The following is a 5,869-nucleotide window of genomic DNA, read 5'->3' as shown; positions in this document are numbered from 1 at the left end:
GGGGTAATTTCAAAATCACACAAGGTCCCCAGATAATACTAATCCCGTGCGAATAGGGCTTTAGTCTGAACCTTTTGTGCAAAGACTCCATGGATCAACAGAGTCGCGTGACAGACACAGTGATGATGCAGTACACAAGATTGTCATAGCAAAGTCAGAATTTACCCTTTTTATTTTTTTTTTGGAAAACTTGAAATCGCATCATATGACCCCTTTAAAGGTTCTTCATGAAATTGCAGATGCCAATAAAGAACCTTCATTTTTAAGAGTGTACTGAACAAGCAGGCACAATAGCCTTTAGGTTTCTTTAGATAGGCACCTTTAAACACAGCGCTGAGCTTAAAGTATGCTAGAGTTGTCCCACCCACCATCTAAAGATTATCAAAACCAACCATGTTTAAGCTTGGCTGCAAGAAAATGCAAAGATTAAAAAAAGAAAGTCTTTGGAAAACTGACCAGCAATGCAAGTCTCAATACTTCTGAGAAAGTCATGCATGCTAACGTCTGTTGGCACTCAGAGTTAAATGACACGAGACAATGGTCTTGCACAAACACAATGCAGTTCTGTACATTCTTTTTTGTGATTCAAAAGAGAAACTGAAGCAATGCTGAAGCAATCTAAGCAACTCACTGAAAAAGCTAACATGCAGCAAATGCATTCTGGGTTAGAGGGGGAAAAAGTCTATAGTTCTAAATCGGTCATATTCTGGTATTACGTAACACTGACCTTAATGAGACGTGTTATAAAACCAGTCCTGCAACGTAGCTATGACTCTTATGAATGAAAGTGCCGTGCATTCAAAAACTACAAAATGTCTGCATCAAAAACTGTTTGTTATCTCGTAGTCTTATCAAACAAAGTATAACTAGTCAGTCATCTGACTTTAATTGTTTAATGCACTAGCTAAGCAACGCTGGTTGCGATTATGTGTGTTTTGCTGCTAAGCAGAGATAATGGTGTCATAAAGATGTGCTATCACCGAGGAAGGATGTTTTACCGAGCGTGAGGCTCTTGCAGGACTAATAAATTACCCTGAGAAGCTCTTTTACGTGTGCTTTCCGGCCTTCTGCAAACCTGGACGGCTTTAAACCTCCAAAGGGCTGGTAGTCTGCAGCAGGGTGAACAGGTTGGAAATGGTGCTCACATACTGGACTTTAGGTGTTTGAAGGTCATTTAATCCACATGCACCCACACCTAAACTCTTTAAAGCCTCTTTTTGCATTTGCCACATGGCACAAATGATTAGGACTTTATTAATTTCTTTTTTTTACATTCATTATATTTAAGGAATTAATCTTGGGTCCCTCTTTCAATGTAAGTTTCTTGCCTGATGGATTAGAAAAGAAAAAGCAGACTTCAACGAGACACATAGCATGATGAATCATTCAAGTCTGATACGTACATTGAGCAGAACAGGTTATGGTTAAGGGTATATTTGGTAAGCATGAGCAATAGTAAGCCATGCATGCCTTAGCAAACACTACTAATTAAAAAACACACAAACAGGGCAGTAATATTTTGATATATATTTTTTTTAAATATACACTCATTCAAAAGTTTGAAGTTAGTAAGAAAGTGTACTACTTCTATTCTGCAAAAAAATGCATTAAATTGATCAAAAGTGACAGTAAAGACATTTGTCTATAGTTCAAATAAATGCTGTTCTTATTAACTTTCTTTTTATCCAAGAATCCTGAAAGAAATGTATCACGGTCTCCACAAAATTATGAAGCTGTTTTCAACATTGATAATAATAAAATTTTTTATTGAGCAGCAAATCTGCATATTAGAATGATTTCTGAAGGATCATGTGACACTGAAAACTGGAGTAATGATGCTGAAAATTCAGCTTTGCATCACAGAAATAAATTACATTTTACAATATATTAAAATAGGAAACAGGTATATTAAATTGTAATACTATTTCACAATATGTCTGTTAGTGTAGTAAACCAGTTTTAAATAAATGCTAATTTTTATTTAAAAAGAAATAAGATACTTGAAGTGGAAAAATGACAAAAAATAGTGCTAAAATTGTCAATCTCTTATACCAGAAGCTTTGTTCATCTAAAGGCCTAAATCAGGAGGTGACCGCTCTGATCTCACACTTTCCATTTTTTGGCAGGGTGAATGAGGAGCGTGCAGCAGTGATTTCATGGGATATTATTATTATTATTATTATTATTATTATTATTATTATTATTATTATTATTATTATTATTATTATTATTAGCGCTATATAAATAAAACTTATTATTATTATTATTATTATTATTATTATTATTAAGGGATAGTTCACTCAAAACTAATAATTTATTCATACTTTCTTCTATCTTCTGTGGAGCACAAAAATATTGGCATCCAAAGAAAGATGACAGTTTACAATAAGGTCTCATTACTTAACATTATATAATGCATTAACTAACATCAATGAACAATAAGCAATACATTTGTTACAATATTTATTCATCTTTGTTAAGATTAGTAAATAAAAATACAACTCTGCATTGTTAGTTCATGTTAGCTCAGGTCCACTAAATAAAATTAGCATATTATTTTAATAATGTATAAGTACATATTGAAATTAACATTCCAAACCTGTCTTCTGCTGAACAGAAAAAAAGCCTTTGAGACATTAATTAATTTTCTTTTGTGTTCCACAAAATACAGAAATGCATATGGATTTGGAATTACATGGGGATAAATAAATAACTGGATTTTCATTTTTCGGTAACACTTTATTTCGATAGTCCACTTCAGGCATTCTATTAACAGCAAGTAACTTTGCAACTACATGTCAACTAGCAGTTAGTAGAGTATTAGTAGACTGTCTGCTTAATATCTTCTAACACTTTCTTTGTCAACATTCTACTAACCCTAAACCTACCCTAACAGTCTACTCTGAGAGTTAGTAGACATGTAGTTGCAAATTAATGAGAATTAGTTGACATGTAGTTACAAAGTTACTTATAGTTAATAGAATGTCTAAAGTGGACTATCGAAATAAAGTGTAACCCATTTTTCTTTTAAAGACATTCCAGAAGGCCAACTATTTATCTTGCTTACAGAAACAATTCTCCCCAAACCTACACACATTATCCTCAGAGAACCTCAAAGATATTAAGGTGCAGCTTGCGAACTGTATGCCCGGGAGCCCATAAGCTATATATAATAACTTACCCATCCAAGGCATATTTCATTTTAAGTTAAATGTCACTATATGTGACTTTTTTTGTTTTTGCCTGACTCCATTTACACTTGAACTCCTGCATCTCCTCTGATTTTATTTTTCTTCTAGGCTGGTATATTTTTAAAGATCAAACACAGAAAAACACAGCCTCTGTTTACTGCAAATTCTGTCTGAACTCTAAGACAAACACTGCATGCTAATTAACTCTCCTACCTTCTAATTATACAAAATGCAATGTCTGATGCAGCACAGCGTACTACGAACATTTGAATATCCGAGGATATTCGCAGGTCATGGAGGGACATATGTGTTCTTGCCATTCTAATTACGTATGTGTGTTAATGTGCTAGTGCACGCACGTCTAAACACATAAATGTCTTTGACACTCGGAGTGGGTGGATTGTGGGTTGTGGGAGCCCATGTGGCAAAGTCCCAGTGCATGAGTTAAAAGTGCCATGTGTGCCTCCTTGACACTGATATTCCAGCATAAACACTGACACCTCATCAATCCAAATAACAAAGGAGCGGAGGTGAGCGCCAGCACTCCCCCACAAGGGTGCTCGGGTCACAGCTGAGCTCACCCTTAATGGACCCACATATGCACATCAAGCATCTGTTTGACACTGAAGGAAGGTGTGTGAGGAGACTGGTGATCTTAAATATACTAGACCGGAACTACACTTCATTTTGGGATTGAAAACAAGCTGGGCAGTATGATGTTATATACCTGTGTGTGGGTAGAAATCAAAAGAGATTCTGCTACAGCATTTATACCAGAGTATATTGGCTAATTCAAGTGATAAATCATGTGAAAAAGCTGACATGATAGATAGATAGATAGATAGATAGATAGATAGATAGATAACTAAACACTACTATTCAAAAAGCATGAGGTAAATTATTTTTATTTTTTTTAAAGATGTCTCTCATGCTCTCCAAGGCTGCTATTTCTGCTGTTTTCTATTTGAATATATATTAAAACGTAATTTGTGTGATGCCATGCTGAATTTTTAGTATAATTTCTCCAGTCTTCAGTGTCACATGATCCTTCAGAAATCATTCTAATATGCTGATTAAATTATCAAGAAACATTTCTTATTATTATCATTGAAAACATACTTAATCATACTTCATTTAACATATTTTTGGGGAAACCATGATTGTCTCATGTCTTATGAATAGGAAGTTCAAAAGAACAGCATTTATTTGAAATAAAAATCTTTTGTAACATTATAAATGTCTTGACTGTCACTTTGATCATTTTAACGCATCCTTATTGAATAAAAATATTAATTACTTAAAAGAAAAACTGACCTTAAACTTTTGTTTAGTGTAACTGAATGTTACCTGTTTCACATACTCCCCAGGGACTTATAAAAAGAATACCATGGTATTACCATGACAGAATAACCAAAACCCAAGCTAATATCATCATACTTTTTTGTAAATGTCAGAATCATCAGTAGTCACCAGAATAAGACCACAGGCGTGTTCCTCACGCACGTGCACTCGCCAAGAACTTCAATGACACATTTCAACTTCACCCCATCAAAATCACTGTTAATGTGGCTTTATATACAAAATGATGCTTTGTTTATAACAAAGACTGCAAATCATGCTAAAAACATCTGTGTCATACCTCACTTAACAAGAACAAGAGCAGTCCTATTTATCAGACACAAGCAGGAGGGCTGAACCGACAGAGGAAGTTGCTGACACTGTTTACATTTCTGCCTTTCTGAGACACACAGCCAAAGTTTCCCACGCACCAGAGACATCTTTCACCAACTCACATTAAGCTCCTAAACTTATCTTAATTAAAAGTATTGAATGTAAAACTGTAAATGAAACAAAGCGTGCCTTCAATCAAAATGACAAAATTGAGATTTAAATGCTATTATTTATCCAACACCTGCAGAACAGCATAACTAAACACTGTTTAAACAACACTACGTATTTGACTTGTCCCATGAGTTTTGTGATCACTGATTCTTAAACAAAATGTGCTATTGTGAGGGCACTAATATTTCTGCTCGATAAACTTGTGTTTCTGTTTTCATTATATTTTATTTGATGGTTCACCAAAAGAGTGACAATATGGCCACGAACAAGATGTGTGGGAAGCCATGTATGAAAGTATAAAAGGAGATGATTCCAGGGTGAGTGTCTAGACATTGTGAGGGAGGAGAACATGGGTGATTCTAAAAGTAGACGTATACACGAGCAGAGGCGGACAAAGTACACAACTCCATTACTTGAGTGAAAGTACAGATACTGCTGGTCAAATATTACTCCATTACAAGTAAAAGTTGTAAAGACAGATTTTTACTTAAGTAAAAGTACAGAAGTACTTGCTTTTAAAAGTACTTAAGTACCAAAAGTAAATTTCCTTTTTTATGTCAATGCACTGTTTTATTATTGTTGTATGTAATACTTGCAATACCTGTGAAGCAACTTACAATAGATTACACCTACTGAATACACTGACTAGCATCTTTGGAATAAAGAGCTTTTAGAACGTTAAAAACCTATGGCAACAGCAACACTGCTTTAACAAAAAAGCAAAACAGCAAGACTTATTTGACATCAAAACTAAAATTTTAAAAATGCTGTCTAATCGCTCTTGCTGTGCTTTGATGTCACACACAGAATGGTCTGTGCAGTGCTGCTTCAGTTAA

Source organism: Sinocyclocheilus rhinocerous, unplaced genomic scaffold (assembly GCF_001515625.1).
Source record: "Sinocyclocheilus rhinocerous isolate Xijiao unplaced genomic scaffold, SAMN03320098_v1.1 scaffold147, whole genome shotgun sequence".
In the NCBI taxonomy this organism is placed as follows: domain Eukaryota; kingdom Metazoa; phylum Chordata; class Actinopteri; order Cypriniformes; family Cyprinidae; genus Sinocyclocheilus; species Sinocyclocheilus rhinocerous.
The sequence above is the reverse complement of the archived record's forward strand: the minus strand, read 5'-3'. Positions refer to the sequence as shown.